Here is a 14,723-nt window from a genome sequence, read left to right as displayed (position 1 = left end):
GCCTAAGCGTACAAGTTTGCTTCTTGGTGGAATCATGAGTTCCTCACTAAAGGCGAGCGAAAAGCCCTCTAGCAATTTTTCCAATTCCACGATTCCCTTCGCTGCCCCGGTTTTTTTCGTCGAGGTCCACAGATGCAGTGTCTTGTCCACGAGACCCAGATAGGACTCTTCGTTTGTACTTGAAGATTTCATCATGAAGCGTCTATAGTAAGTGATTGGCGGTGAGATCGACATGGATAACGCACTCCGTCTACCATTGATCTTCTGGATGGTTACCCTGAATAGCGGATACAGCCTCATCAGACGGTCCCCGGTACCAATTAATGAAGTCAGGTCGCCAGTGTATCTGTCCAAGGGCCAACCCGTGATACCCAGGTTTTCAAATATTTGCTCTATGGTTGCGGTTACATTAACCGTTGTACTTAGACCGGCCTTGCACTTGCCATAGATCCAGATGGCCTGGGAAAGAAAGTTGTCACCAGGGCGCTCGTTACTGCCCTTCAAGTGGAGGAAGCTCTTGAAGAAACTCTCCACATCCAACATGAGCTGAGCAGCGCTGAATTCTCGGAAAGGGCGCGACGAGACTTTGCCCTTGCGGAACCAGGCGTTGCTGCAGACGTGCACGTAGAAATCGTCGCAGGGTCTATTATTTTGCTCCACCTTGAAACAAAGCGAAACAACGCAGAGAAATAAGCGACATGCTGAAGGAACAAGTACATATTTTAAATAAACGTTTATCTCTCATTTCATTATCCACTCAGAGGAAGTTTAACGTGATTTCACCCAAGCGTTTTGTTTTTCAAGCCTCAAAATCAAAATACCACGTTACTATTCTGGCTTTCTCTGACAAAGATCTAAAAAAAGATTCCAAGCACAGTTTCATTAAAAAGCTTGATAAAAAGCGTACGATAAAATTAAGCTTAAATGAAAACGTACCACTGATTATAAATCAACTTCCACATATAATGCAATAAAAGCCGGGAGATAATATACATTTTTAAATTGTGGTTTTCTAGAAAATAGTTTGTGTGTGTTTAAGGTACTGGTTGTTTTATCTTAATCAGATGCAGTTTTCTGGAGAATAAGCTTTTTTATGTCTGAAAATGTAGTGTGACTTGTTTTTTCATAATTTCTGAGGGTTATTATTTTAACGACCCGGGAAAAAAAGAAACGGGAGCACACAAACAAATGACGGAAACCCAACGGCCGTTGAGACCCTTGAATGACTGTCTTTTTTCGTATTCCTGATAAGTTTCATTTTAAGATATTAAAAAAGGATACGATCAAAGATGTGAGGGGACTACAACATACATCGCACGTAACTCACGAGAAGTAAATTATTACGCCAGAACTTATTAACAGGCAACACCCACTGAATGACTTATACCATAGCGTCCTCCATCAAGAAGGCTATGCTTATACATGGCATGAACATGGCGTCATCAGACCCTCATGCTGGCCACTCCAACTTATTTTTGCCGAGAAAAACAAATTCGGTGGTGTGAAGTGTGTGCTGCAGAAGGTATGTGCTCAGAAAGAAGGCCACCCCAATGGCCACTGCAGTGACGTCAGTATAAGCCAGGATCAACGTTACTAGATTACCTCAGTTGTGGAACTCCCGCGGAAGGGGGTACCCCCCTCACTCACTTCAGTCCGCCTGCCGTCGTTCGAAGCGCCATCTAGATTTTCGTTTCATGACTGTGCGTTCCATAGAGCAGAGCTCAAACGCCATCTCGACACCTTGCTCCGAAACGTATGTATCCCATAGAATGCACTGCATTTACCAAAGCAGCCGTCCGGCGCGTTGAGCGACGGCAGGCGAGTCGCGGTGAGTGAGGGAAAGGGGGGGGGGGGTACTGCTCGTGCATGCAGCGCCTATGAGCAGTTCCGTAACTGAGCTAATCGAATAGCGTTGGCCAGGAGGTATTCAAGCACCCAACAGCAACGAGCCGAGTTATGGTGGCCAGTGGATAGCACTTTATGGGTACCGTATTTACTCGAGTAATAGCCGCACTATTTAAGAACAAGGCCCTTCCGTCTACTTTCCCGCAGAGCACATATACAGCTAATCATCGCGGTGCGCATAAATAACATAGCAAATAACTAGATCGAGAACACGAGTGTCCACACAAATGCAATCTTCACAGATGGTATCTTCGCACGAAGACGTTATCTCTGTCCTGTAAAATGCTGGAATTATGCTGTCAATCACGGTGATTAGCAATCCGCGTGCTCCGCGGAAAAGCGAACCCTCAGGTTTTCTACATAAACAGTGCGGCTATTACTCGAGTAAATACGGTACCCAAAATCGAAAACAGTGCGCACTTCAGACCTTGGAGAAGATGTAACCGGCGTTCCAGTCGCACAGGGGCGAGCGGCACTCGTTCGCGTCCTGCCGAGGCATTCCTCTGCCCAGGGGGGTCTGGATGCCGGCACGATTGCCCCGCAGGTCAGGTCGCGAGGGCCTCTGGTCTGCCTGGGAGACGTACTTCTTGCAGATCACGGCCACCAACAGTGCGATAAGGATGACGGCGACTACCAGGCATATCACCAGGTTGAAGGCGGGCGCCTGCACGTCCTCTAGCAGGCTCCCCCGTCGGCGAAACTGGTGGCGCTGGGCCATGATGCCGCTCTGCACCGGCGATAATCCAGATACACCAAGTGCCTGGAGTCCACTGTATACGGCCTCTCAGAAGAAGTGAAGAGTGCGCATGCACGGCTTTGGTCGGTGTTCGTTCTTTGGTTGTTGTTCACGAACAAACGTTCGGAAACAACATACACACACACAAAAAAAAGAAGAAATGCTCGGGTTGTGCCCGCGCTGAAGGCCAAGGATCACATTCCTCCTTGGCCAGTCCTCTTCTTCAATAATCGCCAACAAACAACCACTCAAGGACAACAACAAACAACAATGACAAGAAGATGCGCGAAAAAAATAAATTGTGTTGTGAGTATGTTTATACAGTTTGTCTGCCTAAACGGGCGACTTGTCTCTCAGCTATAATTGAGTAATTCAGCCAATAAAATGCAACCGCTAGTCCGGGGGTATCTAACGTGCACCACGCAGTAGTGATACACGACCGCATGCCGGTACGATGCGGTCGTACCGGCATGCCTGCCTCATGTCCACACCTCTGCCCGTCGAAACGGGCAGAGGTGTGGATAGACTTATTCCAAAACTTGAAGCGCCTCATCGCGGCGTAATCCCACGTTATGCATTGTGGGAATCAGTGGTAGATTTTACTAAAACTAGAACCATTCTAGTATATCCTATCAGTGGAAAGCAAAATCCATACGCGCTCCACTCCTGGTTCAGAGGTTCCCAGAATGCAACGCTCGCGGAGACGGATTTATGGCTTTCAGTTAGCTGTGCATGGGCGCCGCCATAACGGACCTTCGGTTTTTTTCTACCTTATTTCGTTCGCTCCACTTCATCATTACCACAAGTTAGAGCTAATGTAGACTCCAAGGTCCAGCACGCAGCTCCATTGGCGAGGTGCGCGATCGTAAGCGTCGCTGTGGTCGCCCTTCCACGAATGGCCGAATGCTGACTATGACGCCAGCAAAGGATTTTGTTGTTGTTTAGCTTTACTTTACTTATTTTGTAGAAAACAACGATGGGTTGCGCGACCATGCAGGCCCGTAGGTCACCGTTGAGGGGGAGGGGGACAAAAGGATAAAAGAAGGGACGAAAGGAAGAAAATAAAAGTGAGAGTGTGACAGTCACAGTGCCGTCATCGTTGTCGTGTATGGATCAGGCGTATCATGGGCTGCAGTGCAATTGTTCGGCTAGGCGGAAGAAAAGCCGGACTGCCCCTGCGTATGGCGACTAGCACTCGGTAGTGAGGTTTTATGTCCATCTTCCTAGGCGGTTAGACCTTCCTGGAACGTCAGTACAGCAAAGAATTTCTCATCGGCAGAAATAGGAGTAATGTACAAACTTTAATTTTGACGGTGTTGACAGTGTGGCTTTAAGAGCGCAATGATTTCAAGCTTCCACCATGCTCATTACAAACACCATCGAACTTGTTGTTTGCAAGGTAATGACGTCACGAATGGTAACCATACGAGGGAGCCACCAAAACAGCTCGCCGCTAATTATGTCCGACTCACACTAGAGCAGCAGATATAGACGCTTCACACGCGCCAGAATACAGCCGCCATTGCTGACCTTCTCTTGTTTTTCCCAGATACCGAGCCACTGAAATTGGTGTGGACGAGCCTCCACAAAGGCCAATGCTAAGGAGCGCAAGACAGAATAAAGTCTAAGATGTCAATAACCTGGACTGCTATGGTAATAATGAAGTAAAGTAGACGTAATAAGGGGGAACAAAAACTGAAGGTCAGTTATGGCGGCGCCCATGCACAGCTGCTGCAAAGCGTCTATAAAGAAACCCCGATAAGACTCGAGCGCCCGCATCATGCACTCGAAGGTAGCTTTGACAGGCTTGCAATCGCTCGTGCTTATTTCACGAGTATACCGATAGACTACAAGCATGCCCAAAGGCACCTTAGCATGCATATTACATGTGCTTGATGCTTTTCGGTGTCGGTTGTTCCTGGTTGTCACTTCAGTAGAGCTAAGGGCATTGCAGTGCAGCCTTATTTCAAGCCCCTTCATGTTTCAAAAGTAGCGCAAGGAACGTCGATGCAACAGACACTTGCAAACGTGCAGCTTTTGGGAAGATGATGGCGGCACAGCGCAGCACCGAGCTAGATCAACGTTACTTGAGCAAGCTCAGTTTCACAGCTCCGCTTGCGACGTGGGCTCAGTGGCGGTTACAAGAACTAGAAGTGCTGCAGTCGAGCCTTGCTTCCGGATTGTCTAGCCCGCCAAGTTTGAATAGCAATACTTGAGCTTGGGCGAGTTGTTGATTCATACTAACACTTCACAGCGAAAGGAAACAGACGCACACAAAAATAAATTTCAAACACTCTAAGAAGGAACACTGACAATGCGCTGACTCTGATCTCTGCGGTGTATCACACTTCATCTTTATCGGCTTTTTTTTTTCTATTATACACATGAAAGTAAAAAAAAGGAAGAAAAGAAAACGAAAAGGAAGCTTTCAACGTGGTGGTAGTAGACGACGCGCGAGACAGGGGAGCAAGATCCGACTGCAGCGCCGCTAGTTCTCGTGACCGCCACCTGGGCAACTCGTCTCTGCAGGCGAGGATAGGAAGTATCATGGAGATTAGAAGGGTAGGAGAGGGCATGACGTCGGCCGCGTAGCCTCTACAAGTCATGCTCCCTTGACGCCTCGCCTCTTTCTCATTTTCCTCCTTACTCTCCTCACTTACCATGCCAACGTGACCACATCACGTGACCGTAGCTAGGCTTCGTCTTGCTGTGGGGTACTAGAATACACCACAGTGTAGACTTCGACCTGATAAAACCTACCGGACGGAGCGCGCGCAAGCCTGCAAGGAGTCCTTCTAGAATCAACCATCCATCTCACACGTGACATGTCACGCGCACCAATCGCCAGAGAGATCTGCGGTCACGCTGGGCACAAAATCGTTTAAACTTTTTATGACTAGGCTTCACCAATATTGCAACGTTCCCCCTCCTAGTACTTCTAACCTCCTTGGGAAGTATTCACTGGCGGCCATAGCTGTGTGCGCGACTGCTGAGCGCGTGCTGATGGCGAGCTTCCATAGTTCTTTTGTAACGTGCATTCCGCACCCTCAAGATTGCAGGACTTAGCAGCCTATTAATCTGGGCTCTTTCTGAGCATGCGCTCTAAACAGCGCCCACAAATATGGCGCCCAGTGAATACTCCTTATAGGGAGCTGCGGAACTAAGCTTGCTCCAGTAACGTTGAGCTAGATTTCAGACGCCATGTTTTCCCCAGAAGTGGCACGCGGCACGTGTCTTGATCATTTCCGCGACAATGAATGGCGTCACTTTTTCCAGGATAGAGGGGCTTTAGTTTTCTGATAGGCAAAATGATGGGGCACACACCAAAAGTTAACCTAGTAGCATTGGCACACACTACACTTGTCAGCGACAACCCGTGTACCGTTCAACGCTGGGCACGTGCACTATTATCAGGGAGTGTCAAACAAAGGGTTATAACCCTGTTCACGGACGTCAGGGTTAATCCATGGAATTTTTGTTTTGACCATATTAGCGGGGTTTGTTTGGACGATCTTTTGCCTTTTCTTGGAGTCCAACCTAGCACCGCGAGGAAAACACTTGTTATACTTTTTTTTAATGCTATTCGGTATTTAAAGTGGGATAATTAATTCGTTTCGCGACCTTCCCCGAGTTCCCGCCGCACATAGATTAATGAATGAATTTGTAAAATATAGTTTACTTTGATTTTTAAGCATGACAAAATCCCCGAGACTGCTCGTTAAAACGACACATGAACTAAAAGGTTCATTTTTATTTTAATATTAACCAGCTCGTCCGCGCCTTGACATTCGGTTTAATTTGTTTTGTGTGCAATCTTGAGATTTTATGCTGTTGCTGTGTATAATTTGATGTTATATGTGTTATGTGAAACGACAAAAGCATGAGGTTCATGTTGTTGTCTCTGAACCTTTTCTTGGCACTCACCAAAGAGGGATTGGCCAAAGATGTGAAGGGTGAGATCATATGTTATTTTTGGTTATTTCTGGTATCCTTCTGGTACATAGTGCCATGCAACAGAATGGCACATGTACCATGAACCACAATAGAATATGAAGTTCTTAATTTCCCGCATTCCACGACAAAGAAGATGCTAAGACTGCGGAAGCACCTACCACGTGCGCGCACGAGCACTGATCGAGGCTTGGAACACTCCGAAGGAATTCTTCGAGATCACGGATTAGACGAAACCTGCAGCAGGCAAGGCGACATTTACTATTCCGTTCCCATCTTAATACTGTTCTATTGAGGAATATACGGTGTGCAGGTAATAACTTTAGTGAAGAACATGCAAAATGTTGAACCGGCGCATTTATAACTACGAGTAGAGAAAGTTTGATAGGCGAGCTGGCTAGAAAGTGGCAAAGTTTAAGGAATATGTTATTTTGTTTTCGTTTTCGCGTTTTTTCGAGGCTTACAATAGGCAAATCTATAGTCGTTTTGGCTTGTTTAGGTTGCTAGGGATCTCAAAAATAGTCCCGAGAGCTAGAGATGTGTTATATGTTCATGGCGTGCATTCATAAAAATTCATCTTTAAATATCTGTGCAGTATTTTAGACTGGAATCAAGTATAAATCTATGTGCTCAGTTCTACTTTCATTTATAATTGTTTTTGTAAAAACCCTCTAAACCATAGAGGCAAAAAAAAAAAAACAAGAGTGTTTTTTTGTAATATTTTGAATTGAAGAGTGAGGCGCAACGGTGACTGCGGGAGTCTGGAGTCCCGGCACACTTCTCCCCCTGATACATGCGCCTTGGTCTTTTTACACTGCAGCCATGCCCTTCCTCGCGCACTTGTTTCTTATCTTCTGGAAGAACGTGTACATGATCCAGATTCGCCGCCACTACCTGCTTACGCTCCTCGAGATCGTGGTGCCAGTCATCTTGGCCTACATCTTCGGCTACGGCGGCCTTGTCGCGCATTCGCACAGGGACTTTGCCACGCTCCTTGCGTCTGGTCCCAAGGGCCTTCGTGCGGCACTTCATGGGCACAGGATCGGTGAGCCTACGCAATTTTCTATAATTTTCATCTTAAATAGCGCAACGTGTTCTATTGTAATAAGGAGCATCGCGGTCCTCAAATTTTCTTTTGTCTAGAATCCTTTCATCATGCTGCTGAAATGTTTTTTCCTAGGGAAAAATTGAAGCACCAGAGGCGCGCTGCCGATGTTCGGAGTCAACCAGTTAGATCGGTAATCTAAAAGATAGACGTGGGTTCAGAGAAGACACCGTGGAAAAATTTGTTGGATGCCTTTATTGTTTTCTCTAAGATAAAACTTTGCGAAATCTCTGAAAAAATAGACCAGGGGTCTCAACCACGCGGCCCGCGGGCAGCATGCGGCGTGCGGCTCGCTGGGACGCGGCCCGCGGGCAACCGGCTACGAGTCCCGGCTCCCATGTCTTGAGCGCTAGAACTGGCATGCGCCATAGTGATCTCACCTCGTGGATCACTTTTCGCTCGAAAAGTAGCTCTGCTCTTTTAACGTATTCATATAGTTGATACTTTTCTGTGTTCATTTGCCCCTTTGTTTTGCTTTATATTTTGCTTCCCAGCTTTTTGTAATGCACAACGATTCTGCTACTAGGCTGCAAGCGCAAGTTATTCGTTGAAGGATGCATTTCGGGCGCGAACTCTCGATCAGCAAGAGCGAGCAACTGCCAAAGATAAAGCTACGAGCTCGGGATTCTCGCCCTTAAAAACATATCGCCATTGAAAGAATAGTATTTGTTCGAGTGTTGTAGCAAAAATTGTCAGGAAAGCAACAACTGTCATATTAACTGATTGTTTTTAGAGACATGTAGCACTTGATGAACTCCTGGGTGAAGTGAGCAACGGGAACGAATATATTCGTTCTATTAAAAATATCATCACGTTGGCGGGGCGGTGTCATTTTAATTTTTATCACATAAGGTCAGGGCCCAAATTAAACTTATAAACAAATCAAATATAAGAATTTTACTGGAAAGACAGTGAGTTTACAGAAAGCATAAAGCACGAGGCCGTGCCTTACGTTAACCCTCGACCTTCCAGGTGTGGGATATCTGCCCCCACACACAAATCAGTTTAAGACCACTGATATAGACGATTAGAAACTCCGTCTACTTAAAATTTAGAGGTAAAGTGTTTTGATATAATTGACACGCCGCATAAAGCGGGTTACATCTGCTTTAAAAAATTATTAAAAAAAATTTCTGAAGATGTTTTATGCAATAAGAATTTATTTTAAATATTTTACCCTTCTTGCAGCAACTTCAATTCTGGCAACAAAATTTACTAAAAAGGGGGGCTGGCGGACTTGTCGAAGTCTACAGACCAGCAAGTAGTTTATCTAAGGGCCGGGATAGAATTCACTGGCGGTCATAGTTGCGTCCGTTGCTGGTAAGCGTGACCTTATAATGAGCTTCCACAATGCTTCCATACCGTGCATTCAACAGCACCCATTTTAGTACTTCGAAGATAAGTTGGGGTTCGTTTTTAACATGTGCTGGGAATACTGTGATTAAATATGGCTTCTGTAGTCACTGACAGAGAACGGTAGGGCGTGTATTTTCAACTAAAGTAACTCGAACGTGGGAAAGTATCGGCAAGCTCCTCGTATGGTCGCCGTTTTGGCTCATGGGATGCACCTTGACCTCTCCATTCTTGGTAAGCCGAAATAAATTCGCTGGTGATGGATAGATTTATAGAGTCGTTTCTTGTATACCGAGAGTTCGCCAATTACGCACCGGCGAAACAAGCGTACATCTTCGTACCACCCACATGCGGTGTCGGTGCTTGGAGGCATTGGAAAATAATTTCCTTGTTTTGAAATACGGAAAAACAACAATATAATATATCGATATCACCAGTCAGTTTGACTACTACACCGCTGCCGCAATGCATTCAGGGAACTTTAGTCTTTCTGCCCGTGCGACAACCCCGCTGGAGCTCTGCGCGTGTGGAGCACGAGACGGTACGAGCCCTCTTACCGTCTCGTGTGCCACCTGTGAACTAAAGTTATGGCGGCGTCGCGCATGCGCCGAAAGCTTAGTGAGATCGGCCTATTGTAAGAGATACATAAAAATTGGCATTATTGATAAGTTGATTGGATACCTATTGCCAAAGACGCTTAAATTGGCGAGGAACGCCTTTAGTACGCTCTAAATAAAGTCTGTGCGTCTACTTTCCCGCACAACACTCGGAGAACCAATCATCGCAACGTACGGAGGCAGCTCAGCGAATGACGATGCCGAAACATGTTTAGACCAAAAAACGTTGACTGAGTTGTGACATTAAGCAATCAAGCGTGACGTTTTGCATTGCTCAGACTGCGTTTTTTGGTCTAAGCATGTTTCGGCATCGTCATTCGCTGAGCTGCCTCCGTAAGTTGCGCTGATTGGCCCTCAGAGTGTTTTGCGGGAAAGTAGACGCACAGCCTTTTTTTAGAGTGTACGATGATGCTTCATGGCGATCTCGGTGCGACTGGATTAGAACGACCATTTCGAAGCTTCGAAGATTTGAAGGGGCCGAAATGGCGATTTCCATAGCAACGGAGACCGCTTACCCAATTAGCCGGCCGGGAGGCAGGGAAGGCAATGGCGCTACTTTCCCCCGGTGACCTAAAGCTAGCAGCATTTGCCTCCACTGCACTCGTCAAACGCTTTCGAACGCGGAACGGTGGTGTCTAGCGATTGGCTGCTGCATTGAAACGCGTTCGACGAGTGCAGTGGAAACAAAGGCAGCTAGCTTTAGGTACTAATCCCTCCTATCAGAGATTGGCGTTCTGACGTCCCCTAGGTCTCCTCCTCTCCCTCAGTTTCTCGGCGCATAGTGAACACCATCTATTCGAGATGGTGTTTGATCACCGATGGCTTTCAATGTCCACTGGATACATGGCAGTCAAAGGAAGCTGTATGACGCAGTCTTATGAGACTACTCCAAGGCGTGCGACCAGAATGACAAGTGGGCAGCCTGACGCCGCAGGATATCTACTTATAAAGATGTCTTGCCGATGACGTTTAGAAATAAAAGTTTTCCCATGCTGGCATGAAACTTAGAAATATTGACGAGCTTTATTTAGATCTCGTTACCACAGAACTACTTGATCTTTCGCGCCAATATTGCTTTCCTTTAGACTGCAAAAAAAAAAAAAGAAAACACGAAAAAAAAGCAATTTCTACGATTCTAGTGCCATGAAATTAATTTATTTTTAATTTCAGATTTGGCCTTAACTGGTGAGTTGGATCTGGCCAACGATCGCTATTTTCCGAGGCACGGGATGTCCAGAGGGTCGCTAAACTCGGTAAGGGGAAATGTCGAAAGGCAAAATACATAGGAACAGGGTTGATCCTCGGAAGCAAATAGGTACACATTAATTTTACAGAGAGACGCGAAGCATATATGTGATCGGCGACACAAATTGTCGAACATTTCCTCGCTTTTAGTAAATTAAATTTTTATTAAATAAAACGAAAAGCGAATTTTTAGTTCAGAGAAGTCATTTTTACAAACATGCATAGACGAACTCACAAGAAAAATAGTTCACCATACGCAGATAGAATGGCACCTGTGGAGATTTGTAAAAGTAAAGCCTATAGTTACACACGCAGTAATTACTCAACTAAACTTCTTCTTGATCGGAACTCGAATGACTTTAGATCCAATGATTTAAAGGGGCGATGCAACAATTTTCGTACTTTGCGCAAATACCGCTTAGAACGGATCCGTGACATTAATGACCTATGAAACACGCGTTCGTTTGTCACCCCACACAATAGAAGTCCCAGAAAAAAAGGGTCAAGGGTACTTGCGTGCGAGTACCTCTGACTCCCACTAGTGCCAGTAAGCTCGTGTATAGTGAAAAACATTGCAAATAGATATCGTTGCACAGCTCCTTTAAGAGCGGTCTGTTCCATTATTTTGAAAACAAAGTATATTAAATTTTGAAGTCACAAAGTTCGTAGCTGATGGAAGATAATCGCCTTGACGTTATTAGCGTTCTCTTGGAGAGTGACGTTGAAGGCAACAAGCAAAGCTCAGGATCTACGTTTGTCGCAATATTTGTGCACAGAAAGTTTTGGTTTAGGGCACTTTATCGATGGCTTTTAATTCTGGCGGAAATAGAAAGCCCAACAGTACTACTTATTTTCATTCTCTGTTAAAAAAAAGCTTTGAAACACAGGGGTTGAATGCTTTTTATGGCCATAATTATAACTAAACCGCAATAGTTTTGACATTATTATTCTAGCTTGTCGGACCCCTAATTGTTGTAACAAACAACATAGTAAACACGGCCGTTAAAAAAAAAGCTGGCTTTCCGATTTTTTTTGTTTTGTTTTAAATTACAAAGAGTAGTTCGCATGAGAGTGAAAAATCCGAGTACAGCCAAACTGAGAGTATACAACATATAATGGAGATGTCATTAGTCGCCTCCTGGGGAACCCTTCCGTCCGGAATTCAGAATACAGGAGGGAGTCCGCGTAATATTTCTTACAGTCGGCGCAGTTTCGTCAGCCGTCCATGCTTCGACAAGTCAAGAACAAGGCATCGCCGGACGACGTCAAGAAACGAATTCGAGAGACGGTGTCCAAGAACCCCGTTCGCCACACCCTGGGAGCCCTCCCGACCGTCGTCGGATTTCTCTTCATGCTCCCGGTCTTCGTGAAGCGCCTCTGCGACGAACTCACTTCGGGAGCAAAGGTGTGGACAAATCACTCGGCGGCCCGAAACGATATCCGGCACTTCCAGAACTCTGGAGCACCTACTTTCCTGCAAAGTACTTTGGACAACCAATGGCTGCGATCCACGGAAGGAGCTCGGCCAATGACAAGGCTAAGAATACCTTCAAATTTATATTAAAAAAAAGACAGTCCGCGCAGTGGCACCGGGCATGACGTATGCCAAAGCACCCACTTCTTTTTGTTTTTTTTTATGGTTTAGGCTTGAAGCTATTTTTAGCTCCGTCATTCGCCGAGTGGTTTCCGTAGATTGCAGCGATTGGTTCTCCCGAGTACATTGCGGGGAGAATAGACATTTCAGATTTTTTTTCGAGTGTATGTTGTCACGGATAGCTTAAGAAAAGTTGGGCGTGTCACGTCCCCAACATCTCATTATCGCCCCGTAGCAAATGAGGTTGCGGTATTGGCCAATGAAACGCCGAAGAGCGAATTCCCTAGCCAGCCCCGCCCTGGGGGGCTATGTTGCGCTTTTTGCACTCCCAGGAGACTTGGAAGAGGGAAGTGACGTCAACAACGCAGCAAATGCAGATTTGATGTTGATTTTGTTTCCTCTGTCAACATCCAATCTGCGTTTGCTGTATCGTTGACGTCACTTCCCTCTTCCAAGTCTCCTGGGTGTGCAAAAAGCGCAACATAGCCCCCCTGGGTCCCATTAAGTTGTCCGTGAAGGGTTTTCACATGTGCGCAACTTGCATAAGCACATTTACAAAGACTTACTCGAAGCCCGAAGTTCAATAGACAGGGTCGATAAAAGCTCGATGGAATAAACGATAAATTGCATATATTGAACGTGTGAACAAAACCCTCGGAGCAACAGTGAAAATATATTTAAAAAAAGCGAAAGCCTTACCGCAGTCAGTTTTGATAGCCGCCGTAAGGCGAGTGAAGTGGCACATTAGCTCCGTTCTCTCGTAGGTTTGTCCTGCTTCGCGTGCTTCTAACTCTCTCTTTCTCTCTATTAAGCTATTGCCACAAATTTTGTGGAAAAAAGATCTTGGGGTGATCACTCACTCATTTCTCAAAAGTATTATAGTCATGCTTTTTTTCCATCAATAGTCCTTCGCGTAATACCTTACGACTCAGCAAGTATATAAAAAAAGAAGGAAACTTAAGCGAAAGCAAAAGTTGGCGATATGAATGTTTACTAAGGCCTCTTCAGACGGGGCAATTTCTCCCAGCAACTTGACGTAGCAACACCAGCAACACGGGCCGCCCGCGTTCACACGCAGCTACCGAATTGCTTCAACTCGCCATCGTCATTGCATTTTAATTTTATTGCACCATTTTGACACAAGTTACACGTCATAAACATGTTTTTATATTTTCAAATGGGGTTGAGAATACTAACTCATCTTTCTGAAACGGTTTATTAAAAAAAATGAAAAAGAGATTCATTTCAAACCAGAATCAAGTCTTTAGATGTCATCATCACACCACGGGGGTATGACCTGAAAATATCGCGTCCCTGATTGGCTTCTGCGACTTCAAACGTATTCCAATTTTTGGAGTTGCTCGTCCATTTCTGGCCGGACACGATCCTAGCAATTCATATTGCACTAGGGAAAGACAACTCGCCAGCAACACCAAAACTGCTGGGAAGGTTGCCCTACCTGAAGCAGGCCTAAGCGAGAGATCAATATGCCCCTGACAGTAGCGATACGGACCCAACGTTCTGGAGAATCAATTTGGTCAGTACACCGCGTGCTATTCTAAAGCATTTAACGTGAAGCCTCGCAGAAGCGATTGCTTACCTGTGGAGGGTGTATTCACTGGCGGCCATTGCTGTGTGCGCGACTGCTGAGCGCTTGTTCGCGTCGAGCTTCCACAGTTCTTTCGCCACGTGCATCCTACAGCATCAAGTTTGCCAGTCTTGGCAGCCCATTAATGTGACCTCTTTCTTTGTATGCGTTCTAAACATCGCCCTCATAAATGACGTCCAGTGAATACCCCCATATATATATATATATATATATGGGGTGTATTCACTGGACGTCATTTATATATATATATAGATATGGGGTGTATTCACTGGACGTCATTTATATATATATATATATATATATATATATATATACAACACGGGCACTTCACGTCATCGTACGTGGTCTCCGAGGGGGATATAAACGAATATGTGCAGATGAATGAACCGTACTTAATCCAATGAATTAAAGAATCCAAGTTTTCAGGAACCCGCCGAAAGCCAAAAATTGGCGGAGCCAGGATTTGAACTCTGGGCCTCCCAATGTCCGGTCGGGTGTGCTAAGAGAAGAGGCCTTAGTAAACATTCATATCGCCAACTTTTGCTTTCGCTTAAGTTTCCTTCTTTTTTTATATACTTGCTGAGTCGTAAGGTATTACGCGAAGGACT

General features: G+C 45.5%; 1 protein-coding gene and 1 long non-coding RNA gene across 6 annotated transcripts in view; both read right to left on the bottom strand.

Annotated features, from left to right (window-relative positions):
* LOC8051549 overlaps window positions 1-6,833 on the bottom strand; it is a 145,259-nt gene extending 138,426 nt beyond the window's left edge. The window contains exons 1-3 of one of the 2 annotated variants that reach the window (XR_006077463.1): window positions 6,754-6,833; window positions 2,333-2,632; window positions 614-660 (exon numbers count right to left, since the gene is read on the bottom strand). This is a non-coding gene — a long non-coding RNA (uncharacterized LOC8051549). Of the gene's footprint in view, window positions 1-613; window positions 661-2,332; window positions 2,633-6,753 lie in introns of those variants that run through there. The other variant, XR_006077464.1, reaches the window with a different exon arrangement.
* Window positions 1-14,723, bottom strand: part of LOC8030669 (BTB/POZ domain-containing protein 6) — a 228,995-nt gene that overhangs the window by 177,111 nt on the left and 37,161 nt on the right. The gene's annotated exons all lie outside the window — the stretch shown is intronic.

Source organism: Ixodes scapularis, unplaced genomic scaffold (genome assembly GCF_016920785.2).
Source record: "Ixodes scapularis isolate PalLabHiFi unplaced genomic scaffold, ASM1692078v2 PGA_scaffold0__279_contigs__length_252992795, whole genome shotgun sequence".
Lineage (NCBI taxonomy): Eukaryota > Metazoa > Arthropoda > Arachnida > Ixodida > Ixodidae > Ixodes > Ixodes scapularis.
This window is presented reverse-complemented; position numbering and strand designations above follow the sequence as displayed.